The sequence below is a fragment of the Rana temporaria genome, chromosome 4, assembly GCF_905171775.1.
Source record: "Rana temporaria chromosome 4, aRanTem1.1, whole genome shotgun sequence".
Lineage (NCBI taxonomy): Eukaryota > Metazoa > Chordata > Amphibia > Anura > Ranidae > Rana > Rana temporaria.
The window spans coordinates 265,531,918-265,555,094 of NC_053492.1; the positions used below are offsets into that span (position 1 = coordinate 265,531,918).

Genomic DNA, 23,177 nt, shown 5'->3' on the forward strand with positions numbered 1-23,177 from the left:
GCCCTAAGTGCATATAGCACTTACTACTTTTCTGATTAGTAGCCCTGTTGTCCCCAAAACACACTTTTTAATACTAACTGTAGCTCCACCCTCTTCTAAAGCCCACATTATGGGCATTCCTGTGGGGGGAGGTACAGCCATCACAGAGCCCCACCCCCTTTCCAAACTGAGTTATCTGTCACTATTATGAATGACTATTCAACACTGCTTGTTCATTTATAATAATAAAATATTACCTAGAGCTTTTGCTTTGTGTAAAATATCTGCCAGTGCCCTGTATGAAGTAAAAGCAGCCACAGATAGTGAGCCTCTGAATGCTTTTTTCCTATCATGAATGTGTCCGGTTCACACTTGTACGACATACGCTCCGACATTGGGGGCTCATGTAGCATGTCTTGTAAAAGTCAATGTTTCCCTATGAGAGCAGTCTTAACTGGTCCGACACAAGTTGGTTCGACTTTGAAAAAGGTTTCTGTACTACTTTCGTCCGACTAAGATTTTACTTCAGCCCATTAAATATCACGTTGGATCAAAGTCAAATCCCCCACCCTATGTGAATGATCTGACTTAATAAAATTTGGGTTCTCTGAAGTACAGCTCCTATTTGTCAATGCAGACACAACAGAAATTTGTACACTTAACAAGCTGTAGCTCAGACCCTTATCTAAGGTCCAAAAGATGAGACACCGAAAGAAACAGAGGATCAAACTTCCTAGCCATGGCAAAATTTTGAAACACATGCCAAATTTTGCAATAGGTTTAGTTCATGGAAAACTTTCTGACCTTTAACAAAGTTTCAATAACTCTGTCTAACCTCTTGAACCACCGCCTTTCAATTTCTAAGCCAATGAGTTAAAGGGGTTGTAAAGGTACAATTGTTGTACTTTTACAACCCCTTTAAGGCCTTTTCAGTAGGATATTCAGAAAGAGATCCAGAACTATCAACGATGGAATCACCAGTTCAACTTTCAGACCATTCATTGTGATTACAGAAAACCTTACCGATCTTGTTCACTGTTATGTTCTGGGCTCCTGAGCAGGTATGACATAGTCAGCGACTATATATGTTGCTCTGTTCGAGGGAGATCTTTAACGACTGAAGACTCTAGGGTCCTCCTTTTCTGACCACATAGGCCACTGCCATCTTGTTACCTGACAAGATCTTTACATGTTGGCCCAGCAACTGGCTCTCAAAGGACCTTAAGAATAAACTCCAGTTCTAGGTGACTGGAAGTTAGGGACCACAGCTGCATCAAAGGGTTCCAGGCAATGCACACCGTGCCTTCCTGATTGGCATCTGTGGTAAGAACGATTTTTGACATCTGACCTAACAGCTTGCTGTCTGACAGATTGCGGGGCTCCGTCCACCAGGGGACCTTCTTATCGCATTTGACAGAAAATTCCACTGATGGAGAAAGTTGTATTGGAATACTCAGTGGCATTTTACCCACGTCTGCTGGAATTCTGACTGAAAGCAATCCTAGGACCCACATGTGATCCCTCGCCATCATTGAGGTTCTCCTTATTACTATGTAAACTATTTCCTGAACCTCTAGGATTTTTCCCCAAAGAAGGAAAACCTCTTCCTCGAGTTGTTTTCAACAACATGCCAAGGTACTCTAGTAACTCAGTTGGGCTCTGACAGTGCTTTGTGCCCTAATTAGGGCCCTAGAATGCACTGTAAAGTGTGAACATCCTGCCGAGCGCCCTACAAATTCAGGTGTTCGCTAAATGGGTGAACAGGCGATGCTCAGGCCGAACTTTGGCTCGACCCCAAACGTTCGACTAACTCTACTGTGCAATTGCTTTAACAAAAAAGTGGAGGTAAGGCTATAAACATTGATACTATTTGATTACTTGTTATGTGACTTTAGTTAGGCTTTAACCTTTGATTCTATTTAAAACCAACATGTATCTCTCTAAAGCTTTCCTATGAGAACTTGTAAATGGTTGACATTTAAAACAAACAAAAAAAAAAAAAAAGATAGCAACTCTTTCGCTTCATGAATAAGATGGATTGGAGGGGTCTAATTAAAAAAGTTGAAAGAGGGCAATGTATATACCTGTAAGCACCATTGCACATTACTTATTTTAAAGGGAGAGGATTTTAAAAACTGTTTGAGCATGCTACAAAGTGGTACCTTGGTAAGGTGATATTTGTTTTGTCACAGGCATTTACAAAGAACTTTGATCAAGCAAATCAATTATTTTTTATAAGAGCAACTATATCGCTCCTTAACAATTGGATTGTAGGCAGGGCCGTCTTTAATATTGATTGGACACTGGGAAAAACATTTTCTTGGGCCCTCCTCCATGCAATTTCTTTCTCCAATCGCCTGCACATCATGGAAAGGCAATTTATGGTGCCTGCAAGTATATCGTAGTCTGCAAAATGGTTCATATGCTCCTGTGGGGCTCCTTTAAAAACTGGCGCCAGGCTGTGCATGGAACCTCTACCCCTGCTCAAGGCAATGTTAAGCCCTGCAACCTCCCCACACTAATTCCTACCCTGTCATTTATCTGTGTCAATGGACACACAGAGCCGACTTGGGAGCAAACACAAACAAGTGCCCCAATAGCAAACAGCAAGAACACCAGGAATGCAATTCAATGCAGTAAAGTCTGCACATGAACCTTCAACAAACCACAGGGTATGGATGTAAGTAGAGATGTATTCTAGTGTGCTGTAATCACAAAAACATCAGGTACTTTTTGGTCTGTGGACTTGACCAAAAGGAAATGGGCCCATGCTACACAATACTTGTCAACACACCAAAAAAGGGGGGGGGGGGCATACATTAACTCACTTGGAACAATGTGAAATGTCTTCAATATTCTAAAAATTATTTTATAAACTTTTATAACTTATATAAGTTTACAGCCATATTTGCTAATTACCGTATTTATCGGCGTATACCGCGCACTATTTTGCCCTGAAAATCAGGGCAAAATCGTGGGTGCGCGATATATGCCGATACCCGCTTTCCCGCGCCGAGTTTGAATACTGCGCCGACATATACCGAGCACAGTACACTCGTGTATAGTCGGGCAGTCTCAGCTACACTCGCGCTCACGTCAGCGTGAGCATTGCCGACTATACGCGAGTGTACTGTGCTCGGTATATGCCGGCGCAGTATTCAAACCCGGCGTGGGAAAGCGGGAAACGAGCGAGGAGGACACCGCAGAAGGACGCCGGACCCGACGAAGAGGACACCCGAAGCCGCAGACGGATGCCGGACCCGACGAGGCCGCCGATGGACGCCGTGCAAGACACCAAAATGTAAGTACAAAAATCTTTTTTTCACAGGAATTTCTGGTCAAATTTAGGGGTGCGCGCTATACGCAGGAGCACGCTATACCCCAATAAATACGGTATATACTTATGGTCTGTTACAAATGCACTCCCTCTGTGGCCGATATCTTATCTCAACAGTTGTTAAAGTGACTCTATCACTTTAACAAACAAAACAAAACATAGTAACAGGTGTATAATTCCCAGATACAGAACTGCTTGAATGTGCAGTTTGTGATACTGTAAATTTTGCTTGGTAATCACACGGTAGGAATGGAAACAGCAGCCTGTCAGACAGAAGCAGCCTAAATGTACGGTTTCTGTCGATCGGACATGCTGAAAAAACAGCACTGGTAGCCAATAGTTGCGAGCGCTGACCGGTGTGTTCTGGAGGGGGGGCAGTCCCTCTGTCAGAACACAATAGCTCAGCGGGGAGATCGCTGCACTAACAACACTAAGGGCCAGATTCTTAGAGGAGATACGACGGCGTATCTCTGCGTCCGGCCGGTCGTATCTATGCGCCTGATTCTTAGAATCAGTTACGCATAGATATCTATTAGATCTGACAGGCGTAAGTCTCTTACGCCGTCGGATCGTAACTGCATATTTACGCTGGCCGCTAGGGGCGTGTACGCTGATTTATGCGTCAAAATATGTAAATCAGCTAGATACGCGAATTCAAGAACGTATGCCCGACCGACGCAGTACAGATACACCATTTACGTTAGGCTTTTCCCGGCGTATAGTTACCCCTGCTATATGGTGACGTAAGTGCGGCGTACCAATGTTAAGTATGGCCGTCGTTCCCGCGTCGAAATTTTAAAAAGTTACGTTGTTTGCGTAAGTCGTCCGTGAATGGGGCTGGACGTCATTTACGTTCACGTCGAAACCAATGACGTCCTTGCGGCGTACTTTGGAGCAATGCACACTGGGAAATTCCAAGGACGGCGCATGCGCCGTTCGGGAAAAACGTCAATCACGTCGGGTCAAGCCAGCCTATTTACGCTACGCCGCCGCAACTTTTTTTGGAGAATACGGCACTTGCCTGTAAAAGTTGCGGAGGCTAATGTAAATAGGATACATTACGCCCGCACAAAGTTAAGCCATTCTACGTGAATCTAGCCCATAGTTGCCACAGTGAGCTCCATGAAAACTTTATAGTTTTTTTTGTTTAGCCCACTGGGTTTAATGAAAATAAAAAACGTCAGTGTGTACCAGGCTTATGGCAATGTACTTCAGCCCTATACATACTTAGTAAGAAACAAAGACCACAGATAGTGGCTTTGAAACATGGACTTTTGGCTGAAAGAGACAGCTCTTGCTTGCTCAAAGTAATTCCTCTCTGGCATTTCCCTACTCCACTCTGCAATATGCAAATTGTCCTCTTGCTTATAGCATGCTTTAGTGAATATAGCGCCAATATGAGGCAGATAAGACATAACTGTAGGAGATTATTGATTCTTGTATTGTAATGTACTGAATGCATATGCACAATGCATTGAATGTGCGCAGCCTATTACATTAGGGTGTGCACCCCAAAACATAAACACCCATGCGTGTGGGTGTGTGTGTGTGTATATATATATATATATATATATATATATATATATATACACACACACACACACACATATATATACATACACACCAAGGGCGGATCCAGAGTCTAATCTCGGGAGGGGCACTGACAGAAAATAAGGTGTTGCTTACAGAACTCAATTAGGTGTCCGGTGTGTCCGCTGCAATGTTTGCAGTACCGCTAAAAAATCAATGATCGCCGCCATTACTAGTAAAAAATATTTAAATATAAATGCCATAAATCTATCCCATAGTTTGTAGACGATTGGACATGGTACAAGAGATGGTCAGAGACTGCAGACATGGTACAAGAGATGGTCAGAGACTGCAGACGTGGTACAAGGGATGGTCAGAGACTGCAGACATGGTACAAGAGATGGTCAGAGACTGCAGACATAGTACAAGAGATGGTCAGAGACTGCAGACATGGTACAAGAGATGGTCAGAGACTGCAGACATGGTACAAGAGATGGTCAGAGACTGCAGACATGGTACAAGGGATGGTCAGAGACTGCAGACATGGTACAAGAGATGGTCAGAGACTGCAGACATGGTACAAGAGATGGTCAGACTGCAGACATGGTACAAGAGATGGTCAGAGACTGCAGACATGGTACAAGGGATGGTCAGAGACCATCCCTTGTACCAAAAAGCCAATGTGACATGATTGTCTCGAGGGGGGGGGGCAATTTCCCTGTTGCCCCCCCCCTGGATCCGCCAGTGATACACACACACACATTATAGACACACAGACCCTTTTAAAGAAACCTTTTGACATGTATAACATTTTTTTTTATGTTTTAATACATTTTATATTTTATGTCAGAGACAGTTGGAGGGGGAAAAAGAGAGAGGAGAGAAGGGGGATGTGCGAGAGGGGGGGAGGTGAGAGAGAAAGGGGTGGTGAGAGAGAGAGAGAGAGGAGGTGAGAGAGAGGGGAGGAGGGAGAGAGAGGGAAGGGAGAGAGAGGTGGGAAGTGAGAGAGGGGTCAAAGAAAGAGGAGACAGAGGGGATAAAAAAGAGAGGGGGTGAGAGAGAGAAGGGGTTAGAGAGAAGGAGTGAGAGAGAGGGGGGTTACAGAGAGGAGGAGGTAAGAGAAAGAGGTAGGGTAAGAGAGAGGGGTGTGAGAGAGAGAGGTGTGATATAGAGAGGGGGTCAAAGAAAGAGAGAGGGGGTGAGAGAGAGCAAGCGTGGAGTGAGATAGGTTGAGGGGGTGAGAGAGAGAGGAAGGTGGGAGAGAGGGGTGAGAGGGGGAGTGAGAGAGATTGAGGGGAGGTGAGGGAAAGAGAGGAGGGTCAGAGAGAGAGGGATGAGGTGAGGGAGAGAGTGGGGTGAGAAAGAGAGATTGGGAGAGTGGGGGGTGAGAGAGAGGAGGGTGAGAAGGAGAGGGGAGTTCAATAAGCCTGCTACTCACAATCATGGCCACAGGCTGGTCTCTCCTAGGCTCAGGTAGCCATTATCTACACCTGCTGTGTCCTCTACATTTTAATCTGCCACTTTCATAGCAGTTTGTGCAAGTCAGGGCGTGGACTCAGGAGGGATAAGATGGGAGGCGGAGCAGGCTCAGCCTTCTCTGTCCTGTTCGTACACAATGTACTGGCCACTGCATATAAATAAAAGGGATCACTTAGGATGTGTAGTGTGTCACAGGGCACAGTTGGTCCCCCTTCCCTCATGCCCGTGTGCCCCACACTTCTGTAAACTGGATAGCACTAGAGGAAGGGTGATTAGGGTGTACCCAGGCATACCTGGCACCCCCCCCCCCCAGCACACGCCTATGACTGACTGTGAACCAATAATTGCTGATTTTATGCAAAGTTTGTTAGAAATATGTAAGGGTGTATAGCAGTGGGCAGATGGTCGATTTAGGCTTTTTTGTGTGCACACCGAATTAGCACCTGATGGGCTATATACTGTATATATGTGTGCGTAAAGCTATTTGGATTTGAACACAGACAGATCCTTTTTCTATTGCAGTACAGGTCAGTGGCCAGAACTAAGTCTGTAGCTCTCCTACAACTTATCTGCCCCATGTTGGCACTATATCCACTGAAGTATGCCATGAGCTCTGCTTGCTGCCTTACAAAAAAAAATACTCCATTGAAAAATAAGACTTTTTTATTTATGCGTTGACTTAAGCTGGCCATACACTGATCGAAATTTGATTGCGTTATCAGGAAAGGTATTAGCAGGTGTAATACCCTTTAATTGTTTCCCCTCATTTAGTGATATGGTAGATGGAGTTGTGCCCTTTTTTTTTTTTTTGTTCCGCCTCAGAGAACTATCAGGAGACTTAATCAATTTGCGTTCATTCGCAGTCTCCTTAGTTCACATCATGGTGGGAAACTTTTTTTTTTTTTTGGTTATTTTGTTATTGCAAAAGTGCATTTAAATATATGTCAATAAATATACAAAAGAGAATAAAAATACTTAAATATGTGAATGAATACATTAATTTCCCCTAGCCGAACAGACCCTCATCCCACCCTCATCCCTTAACCCCACCCTCCCGCCCTCCCCTATCTCCGAAATTCTGTCTCGTATTGTATCTCTCTTTGCCCGTTATACTTCTTACACTATATCATCCTATCTATATACCTCGGTGAAAGTTTAAAATTAACCCAATCCTGCCATTTTAATTTAAATCCTCCTTCTCCTTCCTCTCCCATGAACCTGAGCTGTTCAGCATAATATATATCATTGATTCTGCAAAACCAGCTCCTCTCTGTTGGACTCATAGGGTCCTTCCATTGTTTGGGGATCAGACTCTTTGCTGCATCTAGTACGTGGGGAAGTAAAGTTCTCATGTACTGTTTGGTTGACATTTCTGTCCCGTGGAACAGACAGACCCATGGATCAGGAGGTATTTTAATTCCGGTTATCTCCTCAATTACTAATAATACGTTATTCCAGTATGTTTTAATTTTTGGACAGGTCCACCATATATGTGACATAGTACCCACTTCGAGACAGCCCCTCCAACAATATTTGGAGGTATCATCTCGAAAACGGTGTGCTATGACCGGGGTTATATACCACCGTGCTAAACATTTGAAGTTCATTTCGATTAATGCACAGTTAGTTGAACTAGTATGCGTCTTTTTTAATATTTTCCTGACCTCTAACTCGGTTTTACCCGTTTCCAATTCCTCTTCCCATTTATTAATATAAGGAGGGAAACCGGGATCTTTCAATCCCATCAAAATTTTGTAAATTGAGGAGATCCCGCCTCTTCCTTTTGGTGCCAAACACAAACGCTCCAAAGGGAGCAGATTTCTATCTGACCTCGGGGGGGAGGGGAAGGAATCTACCAAATGCGTCAGCTGCATATATCGCCACCAGTTCAGCTCAAACAATTCTTTTTTTTTACTTAATTCCTGGTAGGTAAGAATTTTGCCGTCTTTTAATATATCTTTTAATTGTGCATCTGTTTTTTTAATCCAGTTACCAAACAGGCCTATTTTCCCTGGTGCAAAAAAATTTGTGTCGAATAGAGGGATTAATGGGGAGTTAAAGCCCCATCTATGCTTTTTGTGTGTCCTATCCCATATGGACATGGATGCCAATGTGATCTTGTGCATGTGCGTATTTTGTTGTCTGAAATGTGGCGGTATCCAAATCTCTTTTCCTAACAGTGACTTGTTTGAGCAACTTTCTAATCTAACCCACCTTTTCTCATTGTTATCTCTAACCCAATCAACCACCCGTGCCATGTGAATAGCCGTATAATATATGTAAATATCAGATACCCCCAAACCACCACGTTCCTTATCTCTAATTAATATTTCCATACTTATGCGCGGTTTTTTGCTCCGCCATATAAACCTATTTAATAACTGTTTTAATATTTTAAAGTAAGCACCCGGTAATACGATTGGTAACATTTGAATTTTATATAATATCTTAGGGAGAATAAACATTTTAAAACAATTTATTCTCCCTAGTAGAGATCTTTGTCTAGATGCAATTCTCTTTAAATCAATTTTAATATCATTTAATAATGGGATAAAATTCTGTGGGTAAATTAGCTCCGGGGATGCTGTGATATTAACTCCCAAATATTTTATCTCGAAATCTTTCCAAATAAATGGAAGCTCTTGCTTATATCTCCGTACGTCCTGTGCATTCACGCTAATATTAAGGATTTCTGATTTTAGAGGATTGATTTTGAAATTTGACACATCTCCATACAATTTAAGAGTTTTTAATAGATTCGGGAGGGTTATAGTTGGATTTGTTATATATAATAAGATATCGTCGGCGAATGCTGCGAGTTTATGTTCCCCATCATTTGTTTGAATCCCCCTGATGTCCGGGTTATTTCTAATCCCGTCCAGCAATGGTTCCAAAGATAAGATAAATAAAAGAGGGGACAGGGGGCACCCCTGTCTGGTCCCATTGAACATCTCAAAAGTCCCTGATAGTATCCCATTCACCTTGACTCTTGCTGTTGGGTGTTTATACAGAGCATTTATCCACCCCATCATTTTTGGACCGATCCCAATGAACTCCAATGTGTTCAGTAGAAATCCCCAGTCTACCCTGTCGAACGCCTTTGTTCGACAGGGTAGGCTGGTAGTGGGCATGTTGTATGTAAATGATTCGTGGCCCCTACGTAAATTACGCGCTTTACGAACGGCGCATGCGCGCGCATGCTCAGTATCACATCAAATTTTCTCCGTAAATTATGCCCGCTCAATGCTTAGTCGACGTGAACGTAACCTACGCCCAGTCCCATTCACGGACGACTTACGCAAACAACGTAAAACGTGTAAAATTCTACGCTGTTCCGACGTCCATACTTAACATTGGCTGCGCCTCATATAGCAGGGGTAACTTTTTCGTCGGTCAGACGCCTTACGTAAACGACGTATATTGATACGCCGGGCGCAACTACATTCGTGAATCGGCGTATCTTACTAATTTGCAAATTTTTTAATGGGAACGCCGAATGCGTCCAGCGTAACTATGCGCCCACGATACGCCGGCGTAGGCAAGTTACGTCGGATGGCTGAAGCCATGTTTTCAGGCATATCTAGCTTTGTGAATCGGCGTAAAGATGCGACGGCGCACATTTGAAATTACGCCGCCGTATCTCCTTTCTGAATCTGGCCCATAAATTATAGACGAAATAAAGAAAAATACCTAGGTCAAGTTTTGTAAATGCTCCAGTAAAATGCCCAGGCCAGGAATATATGTAGAGGTGGGCATTGAGGTAGAAGAGTTCCTCTCTAAATATAGGTATGTGACAATCCCACCTGGAGAAGCGGGGCAGGACCTGGGACAGCTTGGCGTAAACACCCGCCCAAAGCAGGCCCCCTATACAAATGACTGAAATGTTAGATAACTGTATGGTAGTCCCACTCAACAGAAGTCAATCATTTGATTGGCTTCTCTGTAAGGTAAATGTTGAACTGCAACCGACTGTAGACGCTGATAAGTGTTCAAGGTGCCGCTATCAGAATACAATGCTCTGAGGGGGGTTTCCTCCATCCACTACATTTGTGTGGATGGAAGAATCTGTCAGTTTTCTTCATTCAGTCAGTGGGAAAGAAACATAACAGTGTATGGCCAGCTTTAAAGAAGAAGTGAAATATAAGCACGTCAGCTAGTAAAATGTTGCAGATTAGTCCGTCTAAAAGGGATACAATTAGCACAGTATTAAATAAAGTGCTGCAACCTACAGCGAATGGGAGCTTTACAGTCAGTGATACCGTTGTTTAATGAAACTCTAAAGCCTCGTACACACGTACGGGTTTCCCAGCGGACTTTTTACCGCCAGAAAACCCGAGGAGAAAACCGAGGACCTGCTCAGTAAAACTTTTTCCCCCTACACACGACCGGGTATCCCGACAGGAAAACTGCCATGAGAGCTTTGGTCAGGATTCCTGTCCGTGTGTATTCTCTATAGCAGTGTTTCCCATAGGAAAACTGCCGGGTTAAAAACCGCCGTGAATCCCGGCGGGAAAAAAGAGAGCTGGTTCTCTTTTTTTTCCAGGCAGTTTACCTGTAGGGAAAACTGCGATGGAGCATACACACGGACAGTTTTCCCGGCCAAAAGCCCTCATGGCAGTTTTCCTGATGGGAAAACTGGTCGTGTGTACGAGACTTTAGGTTAAATGAGTGTCCCAACCTTATGCCGCATACACACCATCACTTTATGTGATAAAAAAAACCCGTCATTTTCTGTGAAGTAAAAAAACGACGTTTTTGAAACTTCAATTTTCAAAGACGAAGTTGCCTACACACCATCGTTTTTCTCACAATGTTCTAGCAAAGCGAGGTTACGTTCACCACGTTTTTCCATTGAAGCTTGCTTCATAACTAGCTTCTGGGCATGCGCGGGTGTAAAAACGTTGTTTTAAATGTCGTTTTTTGCTACACACGGTCAATTTCTGTGAAGTAAAAAACGACGTTTTGAAAAACAACACATAAAATTGAAGCATGCTTCAATTTTTTTTGTCGTTTTTCACAAGACATAAAACAACGTTTTCCCCCACACACGGTCATTTAAAGTGAAGTTTTTAAAAACGTTGTTTTTTTTCATCACATAAAGTGATGGTGTGTACGCGGCATTAGAGCGATACAGTTGTTATCCCTGTTACATGGTCAGCCCTGGTTAATAAAAATCTGGTCTTGCTTGATTTATTCCCTGTTGTAATTGCTCTGGTCATATGAGATCATTCATTTAATGAATAAACTATATTGTTGCACGCCAATAATAAAGTAGTCATTTTTTAAATTGTCTTTCTTTGAAATGTAATCTTGTGATTATTGTACTGTAATATTTAGTTCCATGTTGTACAAAACAAAATATCTGGCTAAAAGCCTCTTCAATGTAGTTCAGCAGTAGCATGGTCTAAAATAGGTCATTGCTAACATGTTAAAGGTTTGATTTTTGTTTTTTCTTCTGTTGCAACATCATTTTTGTTTTCCATCTGTACACAAGTACCTGGCAGGAATATCCTTTTCTTTAAAGTAAATAGGGCTCCTGGCTGTCATCATATAAGGTGGAGCAAGGGCTTCAGGCTTAAAGCGGGGTTCCAGGCATAATTTTTTTTTTTTTTGCAAGCTAAAATTAATCATATTAAAGCGGATCTCCACTCTAAAGTGGAGTCCCGCTGATCGGAACCCTCCCCCCCTCCGGTGTCACATTTGACACCTTTCAGGGGGGAGGGGGGTGCAGATACCTGTCTACAGACAGGTATCTGCACCCACTTCCGGCCCTACGATACGGGCAAAGGACGGGTTTTTTCCTTCCTTCCCGTCCGTCCCCCGTTGTATGCTGGGAACACTCGGCTCCCAGCACACAGCGGGAGCCAATCGGCGGGCGCAGCGCGACTCGCGCATGCGCCGTAGGGAACCGGGCAGTGAAGCCGGAGCGCTTCACTTCCTGGTTCCCTCACCGAGGATGGAGGGGGGAGCAGCAGGGTGACGAGCGATCGGCTCGTCATCTGCTGCGATCACCGCTGGACTCCAGGACAGGTAAGTGTCCTTATATTAAAAGTCAGCAGCTGCAGTATTTGTAGCTGCTGGCTTTTAATATATTTTTCCCGTGGCACATCCGCTTTAAATAGTCCCTAAAACATATTAATAGCTCCCCAATCATTCCAAAAATCATTTCAACACTTGCCTTATATCAGTGGCAGCCCGTCCATAGGGGGCACCTGGACGGGCACAGTGGCTGTGTTTGATGACATGGCACACTGGTGATAATTGATGCCACAGTGGTTGCGTTTGATAGCATGCCACAGTGGCTGCGTTTGATGGCATGGCACAGTGGTGACAATTGATGGCACAGTGGTGACAATTGATGCCACAGTGGCTGCGTTTGATGGCATGGCACAGTGGCTGCGTTTGATGGCATGGCACAGTAGTGACAATTGATGGCACAGTGGCTGCGTTTGATGGCACAATGGCTGCGTTTGATGGCATGGTACAGTGACTGCGTTTGATGGCATGGCACAGTGGTGACAATTGATGGCACAGTGGCTGCGTTTGATGGCACAATGGCTGCGTTTGATGGCATGGTACAGTGACTGCGTTTGATGGCATGGCACAGTGGTGACAATTGATGGCACAGTGGCTGCGTTTGATGGCATGGCACAGTGGTGACAATTGATGCCACAATGGCTGCGTTTGATGGCATGGCACAGTGGCTGCGTTTGATGGCATGGCACAGTGGTGACAATTGATGGCACAGTGGCTGCGTTTGATGGCATGGCACAGTGGTGACAATTGATGGCACAGTGGCTGCATTTGATAGCATGGCACAGTGGTGACAATTGATGCCACAATGGCTGCGTTTGATGGCATGGCACAGTGGCTGCGTTTGATGGCATGGCACAGTGGTGACAATTGATGGCACAGTGGCTACGTTTGATGGCATGGCACAGTGGTGACAATTGATGGCACAGTGGCTGCGTTTGATGGCATGGCACAGTGGTGACAATTGATGGCACAGTGGCTGTGTTTGGCATGGCACAGTGGTGACAATTGATGCTACAGTTGCTGCGTTTGATGGCATGGCACAGTGGCTGCGTTTGATGGCATGGCACAGTGGTGACAATTGATGGCACAGTGGCTGCGTTTGAGGCATGGCACAGTGGTGACAATTGATGGCACAGTGGTGACAATTGATGGCACAGTGGCTGCGTTTGATGGTATGGCACAGTGGTGACAATTGATGGCACAATGGCTGCGTTTGATGGCATGGCACAGTGGCTGCGTTTGATGGCATAGCACAGTGATGACAATTGATGGCACAGTGGCTGCGTTTGATGGCATGGCACAGTGGTGACAATTGATGCCACAATGGTTGCGTTTGATGGCATGGCACAGTGGCTCCGTTTGATGGCATGGCACAGTAGTGACAATTGATGGCACAGTGGCTGCATTTGATGACATGGCACACTGGTGATAATTGATGCCACAGTGGCTGCGTTTGATAGCATGCCACAGTGGCTGCGTTTGATGGCATGGCACAGTGGTGACAATTGATGGCACAGTGGCTGCGTTTGATGGCATGGCACAGTGGTGACAATTGATGCCACAGTGGCTGCGTTTGATGGCATGGCACAGTGGCTGCGTTTGATGGCATGGCACAGTAGTGACAATTGATGGCACAGTGGCTGCGTTTGATGGCACAATGGCTGCGTTTGATGGCATGGTACAGTGATTGCGTTTGATGGCATGGCACAGTGGTGACAATTGATGGCACAGTGGCTGCGTTTGATGGCATGGCACAGTGGTGACAATTGATGCCACAATGGCTGCGTTTGATGGCATGGCACAGTGGCTGCGTTTGATGGCATGTAACAGTGGTGACAATTGATGGCATGGCACAGTGGTGACAATTGATGGCACATCGGCTGCGTTTGATGGCATGGCACAGTGGTGACAATTGATGGCACAGTGGCTGCATTTGATGGCATGGCACAGTGGTGACAATTGATGCCACAATGGCTGCGTTTGATGGCATGGCACAGTGGCTGCGTTTGATGGCATGGCACAGTGGTGACAATTGATGGCACAGTGGCTGCGTTTGATGGCATGGCACAGTGGTGACAATCGATGGCACAGTGGCTGCATTTGATGGCATGGCACAGTGGCTGCGTTTGATAGCATGGCACAGTGGCTGCGTTTGATGGCATGGCACAGTGGTGACAATTGATGGCACAGTGGCTGCGTTTGATGGCATGGCACAGTGGTGACAATTGATGGCACAGTGGCTGCATTTGATGGCATGGCACAGTGGTGACAATTGATGCCACAATGGCTGCGTTTGATGGCATGGCACAGTGGCTGCGTTTTATGGCACAGTGGTGACAATTGATGGCACAGTGGCTGCGTTTGATGGCATGGCACAGTGGTGACAATCGATGGCACAGTGGCTGCGTTTGATGGCATGGCACAGTGGCTGCGTTTGATGGCATGGCACAGTGGTGACAATTGATGGCACAGTGGCTGCGTTTGATGGCATGGCACAGTGGCTGTGTTTGATGGCACAGTGGTGACAATTGATGGCACAGTGGCTGCATTTGATGGCATGGCACAGTGGTGACAATTGATGGCACAGTGACTGCGTTTGATGGCATGGCACAGTGGTGACAATTGATGCCACAATGGCTGCGTTTGATGGCATGGCACAGTGGCTGCGTTTGATGGCATGGCACAGTGGTGACAATTGATAGCACAGTGGCTGCGTTTGATGGCATGGCACAGTGGTGACAATTGATGGCACAGTGGCTGCGTTTGATGGCATGGCACAGTGGTGACAATTGATGGCACAGTGGCTGCATTTGATGGCATGGCACAGTGGTGACAATTGATGCCACAATGGCTGCGTTTGATGGCATGGCACAGTGGCTGCGTTTGATGGAATGGCACAGTGGTGACAATTGATGGCACAGTGGCTGCATTTGATGGCATGGCACAGTGGCTGCGTTTGATAGCATGGCACAGTGGTGACAATTGATGGCACAGTGGCTGCGTTTGATGGCATGGCACAGTGGTGACAATTGATGGCACAGTGGCTGCGTTTGATGGCATGGCACAGTGGTGACAATTGATGGCACAGTGGCTGCATTTGATGGCATGGCACAGTGGTGACAATTGATGCCACAATGGCTGCGTTTGATGGCATGGCACAGTGGCTGCGTTTTATGGCATGGCACAGTGGTGACAATTGATGGCACAGTGGCTGCGTTTGATGGCATGGCACAGTGGTGACAATCGATGGCACAGTGGCTGCGTTTGATGGCATGGCACAGTGACTGCGTTTGATGGCATGGCACAGTGGCTGCGTTTGATGGCATGGCACAGTGGTGACAATTGATGGCACAGTGGCTGCGTTTGATGGCATGGCACAGTGGCTGTGTTTGATGGCATGGCACAGTGGTGACAATTGATGGCACAGTGGCTGCATTTGATGGCATGGCACAGTGGTGACAATTGATGCCACAATGGCTGCGTTTGATGGCATGGCACAGTGGCTGCGTTTGATGGCATGGCACAGTGGTGACAATTGATGGCACAGTGGCTGCGTTTGATGGCATGGCACAGTAGTGACAATTGATGGCACAGTGGCTGCGTTTGATGGCACAATGGCTGCGTTTGATGGCATGGTACAGTGACTGCGTTTGATGGCATGGCACAGTGGTGACAATTGATGGCACAGTGGCTGCGTTTGATGGCATGGCACAGTGGTGACAATTGATGCCACAATGGCTGCGTTTGATGGCATGGCACAGTGGCTGCGTTTGATGACATGGCACAGTGGTGACAATTGATGGCACAGTGGCTGTGTTTGATGGCATGGCACAGTGGTGACAATTGATGGCACAGTGGCTGCGTTTGATGGCATGGCACAGTGGTGACAATTGATGGCACAGTGACTGCATTTGATGGCATGGTACAGTGGTGACAATTGATGCCACAATGGCTGCGTTTGATGGCATGGCACAGTGGCTGCGTTTGATGGCATGGCACAGTGGTGACAATTGATGGCACAGTGGCTGTGTTTGATGGCATGGCACAGTGGTGACAATTGATGGCACAGTGGTGACAATTGATGCCACAGTGGCTGCGTTTGATAGCATGGCACAGTGGCTGCATTTGATGGCATGGCACAGTGGTGACAATTGATGGCACAGTGGCTGCGTTTGATGGCATGGCACAGTGGTGACAATTGATGGCACAGTGGTGACAATTGATGCCACAGTGGCTGCGTTTGATGGCATGGCACAGTGGCTGCGTTTGATGGCCTGGCACAGTGGTGACAATTGATGGCACAGTGGCTGCGTTTGATGGCATGGCACAGTGGCTGCATTTGATGGCATGGCACAGTGGTGACAATTGATGGCATAGTGGCTGCGTTTGATGGCATGGCACAGTGGCTGCGTTTGATGGCATGGCACAGTGGTGACGATTGATGCCACAGTGGCTGCGTTTGATGGCATGGCACAGTGGCTGTGTTTGATGGCATGGCACAGTGGTGACAATTGATGGCACAGTGGCTGCGTTTGATGGCATGGCACAGTGGTGACAATTGATGGCACAGTGGCTGCATTTGATGGGCACAGTGAGGCTGCAATTTATTTATTTTTTGCACCCCCCAAAAAATTTGGAGCACCAGCCGCCACTGTCTTATATCCTCCAGCTCATGTTGTGGCCGTATCCATCACATGTGTGGGTATGTGAAGCCCAGTTCCTTTTTCTTCCTGGTTTTCAGGGAGAGGTGCATGCTGGGCGATTTTTAGGCACAGTAATGCCCAGAGACTCCTGGGAAATGACTAATTTCCCAGGAGGTAATGGGGTCTTAGGACAGGAAGTTGAACCACCTAGAACCAGGAACTATGCAGATTATGAATACTGCCTAGTAACAGCCAGATAGAAGTGAGTAAAACATTTTTTTTTTATATTTTTTACATTAAAGGCAAGCTGTTAACAGAAAGTTCATTTTTAGAATGGAACTCCACTTTAAGAGTTTCATTATTGGTCTATTTTCTCTGACATCTTGTGTGTCTTATTGCTTTGGACCTTGGGCCAGATTCACGAACAATTACGGCGGCGTAACGTATCCCCTTTACGTTACACCGCCGCAAGTTTTCAGCGTAAGTGCTTGATTCACAAAGCACTTGCGTGTAAACTTGCGGCGGTGTAGCGTAAAGCGGTCCGGCTCAAGCCCGCCTAATTCAAATGGGGCGTGTACCATTTAAATTAGGCGTGCTCCCGCGCCGAATGTTCTGCGCATGCTCCGTAAGGAAATTTCCCGCCGTGCTTTGCACGAAATTACGGCGCACCCAACGTGTTTTTTGAACGGCGACGTGCGTAACGTACTTTCGTATTCCCGGACGTCTTACTCAAAAAAAAAAATTAAATTCGACGAGGGAACGACGGCCATACTTTAACATGTCAAAAAATGGGAGAGAAAAAGAATTGGTCAGAAAGGAATACGAATAAATATGACTGCAATTTATTAATTATCCTCATAAAAACACATTAATAACACAAGAAGTGCCAGTATCTCCACAGCACTAGTAAAATTAGACGTTAGTCTAAACAAGGACGAGTGGCCACCACAACCATACACACAGCTTACATACACCTGCAGGAATCAAAGAACTGGGGCATGATAAAGAATATATAAATCACATACTTTAACATGGATGGTGTAATTTTACACCATTTTACACCATCTAAATAGGACTCTTAACTTTGCGACGGGAAAAGCCGACGTAAGAGAATGCGACGAACGCCCGTACCTTCGTGGATCGCCGTAAACAGCTAATTTGCATACCCGACGCTGTAAAACGACGCAAACTCCACCCAGCGGCCACCGGAGAATTACACCTACGATCCGAAGGCGTACGAAGCCTGTCGCCTGTCGGATCCTAGCCAAAAGCCGTCGTATCTTGGTTTGAGGATTCCAAATCAAGATACGACGTGGCAAATTTGAAAGTACGCCAGAGTATCAGCAGATACTCCGGCGTACTTTTTCTGTGAATCTGGCCCCTTGTTTTTTTTTTTTTATTATTATTTTAAGTTGCTTTATTAAGGGCTTTGTGGATGAGGACTTTACTGCTCCAAAAAAAGGATTCTGGTTCCCGTTTAGATTATTTGAAGGAAAGCATAAATTATAGACCAACTTTTAAATGTTGCCATTTGCAGGGCTTCCCAGTCCCCCACATACATTTTCTAATAAATTGCAATATAAATACCCCTTTTAATTTTTATCTGTGCAGCTTTGGCTTGTCCGTGTAATGTGGAGGGCCAACTATGGTAATAAATTCCATAAAGCCGTAATGTCACCTCCTAGCATCCATTGCTCTAAGCCATTGCCTTTGGGAAGAGAGTTCCACCCCCCAACCACAGCTGCTTCTGAATGAGAAGTGAGAGCCACAGATGGAGTTTAAACATGTCTTCCTATTTTTACCTCCAATATGCAAGGGGTTAGTAGTTTAAAAAAGGAAGATGCCATTGTTGGTGCTTTTAGTTTAGGTCACAGTAAGTAATTTGGACATTGTATTTCTGGCAAGATCAGCAGGTGTTTTTTTTTGTACTTGCTGAAAACGTACTTACCCTGAAAAATGTAAACAAATGCAGCCACCACATGTGGCTTACCATTTGGTCTTGGGTTTAGATATATATATTGACACTAATGCCAATATAGGGGACCGCTGAATGCATAACTACAGACAGGCCATAGATAAGGTTCAATTGTAGAAATCTTGATAAATTGTTCTCCCCGTGTGGGGTCCCCCACCAAATCCTCTCAGAGAGTATGATCTATCAAGATTTCTACTACTGAGCCCTACCTATGGCCTGACCGTAGTTATGCCTGCAGTGGTCCCCTATATTAGCATTAGTGCTTACAAAGCCTTTTGAGGATGGTTTAGTCCCCTTTTTTCTTGTTTCCTCATCTGCTTGACATTAACCTGTGACTCAAAGGGGGCAAGCTGTGATGTGATAGATATATATATATATATATATATATAATACAGTTACCACAAAAAGTATGTGAACCCTTCTGGAATTATATGGATTTCTGCACAAATTGATCATAAAATGTGATCTGATCTTCATCTAAGTCACAACAATAGACAATCACAGTGTGCTTAAACTAATAACACGCAAGATATTAAATTTTACCATGTTTTTATTGAACACACCATTTAAACATTCACAGTGCAGGTGGAGAAAGTATGTGAACCCTTGGATTTATAATTGGTTGAACCTCCTTTGGCAGCAATAACTTCAACCAAATGTTTCCTGTAGTTGCAGATCAGACGTGCACAGCGGTCAGGAGTAATTCATGACCATTCCTCTTTACAGAACTGTTTCAGTTCAGCAATATTCTTGGGATGTCTGGTGTGAATCGATTTCTTGATGTAATGCCACAGTATCTCAATCGCGTATTTTCTTCTGTTTAATCCATTCTGTTGTTGATTTACTTCTATGCTTTGGGTCTTTGTCCTGTTGCAACACCCATCCCTTGTTGAGCTTCAGCTGGTGGACAGATGGCCTTAAGCTCCCCTGCAAAATGTCTTGGTAAACTTGGGAATTCATTTTTCCTTCGATGATAGCAATCTGTCCAGGCCCTGACGCAGCCAAGCAGCCCCAAACCATGATGCCCACACCACCATACTTCACAGTTGGGATGAGGTTTTGATGTTGGCGTGCTGTGCCTCTTTTTCTCCACACATAGTGTTGTGTGTTTCTTCCAAACAACTCAACTTTGGTTTCATCTGTCCACAGAATATTTTGCCAGTACTGCTGTGGAACATCCAGGTGCTCTTGTGCAAACTGTAAACATGCAGCAATGTTTTTTTTGGACATCAGTGGCTTCCTCTGTGGTATCCTCCCATGAAATCCATTCTTGTTTAGTGTTTTACTTATCGTAGATTCACTAACAGGGATGTTAGCATATGCCAGAGACTTTTGTAAGTCTTTAGCTGGCACTCTAGGATTCTTCTTCACCTCATTGAGCTGTGCTCTTGCAGTCATCTTTATAGGATGGTCACTCCTAAAGAGAGTAGCAGCAGTGCTGAACTTTTTCCATTTATAGACAATTTGTCTTACCGTGGACTGATGAACAGCAAGGCTTTTGGAGATACGTTTATAACCATTTCCAGCTTTATGCAAGTCAACAATTCTTAATAGTAGGTCTTCTGAGAGCTCTTTTGTGCGAGGCATCACTCACATCAGGCAATGCTTCTTGTGAAAAGGAAACCCAGAACTGGTGTGTGTTTTTTATAGGGCAGGGCAGCTGTAACCAACACCTCTTGATAGATCATAATATACACCTATTGGATATTTGATAATATATGGACCCTGGCCTTCTGCTTATGGTTCCTCATGTGACATATGTTATCTGAGAGACTGTCTCCATCCGACGCTATTTGTAGCATTTCTATATTAGCACCATCGGCTCAAGAAGAAATGGAACACACAAAACATGTCAAGCCTTTTATGAAGGGATGGTGGAGCCCTCTACTATTTATGCTATTTAAATTTCCAGTCTATAATCAAACATTTTTTTGTTTTGAACTGGTCCTTCACCCTCAGTCACTTACTATGCTTTTTACCTTGAATAGTTTTAGGTTCTTATTGTGCATCAATACATTTTTGTATTTCATGTTACTTTGTTTGGTTGTGCCTATAAAGCCCATCAACTGCAGCCACCTATAGAAGTCTGTTGACCCCTTATTATTTTTAATTTCTCCTCCTCTCTATTTACTTTATTTCGTTATCCCTTCTTCTACTTGTGCATTATATTTTTGTATTGAAAAAATCAAAACTTAAAGGGGTTGTAATAAACCCTCATGTTTTTTCACCTTAATACATCCTATGAATTTAGGTGAGAAAACTTCTGGCAGTTTTACTTACCTGAGCCGTGGAATTCACTTGGTGGTGATGCATTTTCCCTCTCTCCTCGGTGTCCCGACTCTTGATTGGATAGTAGAAAGAAATGTTTGGACAGCCGCACTCTGAAAAAACCTTCTTGGTTGCCTTTTACAGACCCTATTGGAGCGGTGACTATCTTCTCTCTTGATTGGATAGAGGGCACTTCTTCTAGGGGGTTATCTGATGTGGGGAGGAGCCACGAGAGCCGCCAAGGGACCCCAGAAGTCCCAGGTCGGGGCCACTCTGTGCAAAACGAGCTGCACAGTGGGGGTAATTATGACATGTTTGTTATTTTTTTTAAAACAAAGCTTTAAATCACTCATTCTTAAAGGAGTTGTAAAGGAAATTTTTTTTGCCTAAAATTAATGTCTGCAAGGTAGACAGACAGAATAGTGTAATGATTCTGTTAAAAAACGAGTAAATACCTATTAAATTCCTTCATCTATATCACCTCCGGCATTCTAGTTTCTGTTCTCTCATTCACTTCCTGGTTTGCATCGCTCGCCGAGTATGTTTTTTCGTCTGACAAAAGCTGGATGCGCAGACTAATTTAGTGTTGAGCGGAATATGCCATATTCGATTTCGCGATATATCACGAATATATAGTCGAATATTCGTGAAATATTCGCTAAAATCGAATATTCGTGATATTTAAAAAAAAAAAATTGCGAAATTTCGCTAATGCGAATTTATTGCGAACATTTTGCGAATTTTTTTTTTTTTTTCTGATGCAAAAGAAGGGTGGAGAAAGTATTCTCGAATATTCGGAAATCGAATATTCGGAATATTTTATCAAAAAAAAAAATGTTGTGAAATATTTTGACAACTGTGGTAGGAGAACTCTGATTGGCTCTGATGCAAAAGAAGGGTGGAGAAAGTATTTGCGAATATTCGGAAATCAGAGTTGTCAAAATCTCGCAATCAATTTCGCATTCGCATTAGCGAAATTTCGATAAAATATCACCAATATTCGATTTCCGAATATTCGCGAATACTTTCTCCGCCCTTCTTTTGCATCAGAGCCAATCAGAGTTCTCCTACCACAGTTGTCAAAATATTTCACAACATTTTTTTTTTGATAAAATATTCCGAATATACGATTTCCGAATATTCGAGAATACTTTCTCCGCCCTTCTTTTGCATCAGAGCCAATCAGAAAAAAAAATAAAAATTCGCAAAATGTTCGCAATAAATTCGCATTAGCGAAATTTCGCAATTTTTTTTTTTATATTCGGAATAGCGAATATTGGCCGCGAAATTCGAGATATTCGCGAATACTCGAATATGCCATATTCGAGCCGAATATTCGCAATACGAATATTCGTGAGCAACACTACAGACTATAAAATTTTTGTCTGATGTGAACACAAAGGCACGATTTTCGTATAATTAGTATGGTTTTCATATGAAAGAAATCGTGAGAGCAAGACTACGCATGCTCAGAAATTAAAGAAACAAAAGAATACATACAAAACTATTCAACACACTCTGAAATTATATTCTGTCGTACGTATTTCCATCCCAATGGAACAACTCTATACAAACCTTACGAATAAAATCTGACAACGGTGGCAGGTTATTCATCCCATTTTGTGCTTTTATATTGTGGTTGGACTGGTTATTCTATTAAAGCGGGGGTTCACCCTAAAAAAAAAAAAATTCTTTGTCTACCATGCCATCCAGCATACTAGCGTCAGCTACAGTATGCCTTTATTTTATTTTTTTGCGCTGTATTTACAGTTTAAACCTTTAGTTTAGTTTCAGACGTAGTCGTTCCTATGAAGAGGGGAACATGATTGACATCCGGCTATGGCGCGTCACGCGTTCCGAAAATAGTCGAAATAGGACTCGGATCTATACGGCGCCTGCGCAGTCAGCTCCTAGTCTGTGCGCAGGCGCC

General features: G+C 44.3%; 1 protein-coding gene across 1 annotated transcript in view; it reads right to left on the reverse strand.

Annotated features, from left to right (window-relative positions):
• The window catches only part of SLC22A16 (solute carrier family 22 member 16), an 86,263-nt gene that overhangs the window by 57,315 nt on the left and 5,771 nt on the right, over positions 1 to 23,177 (reverse strand). The window lies entirely within an intron of this gene.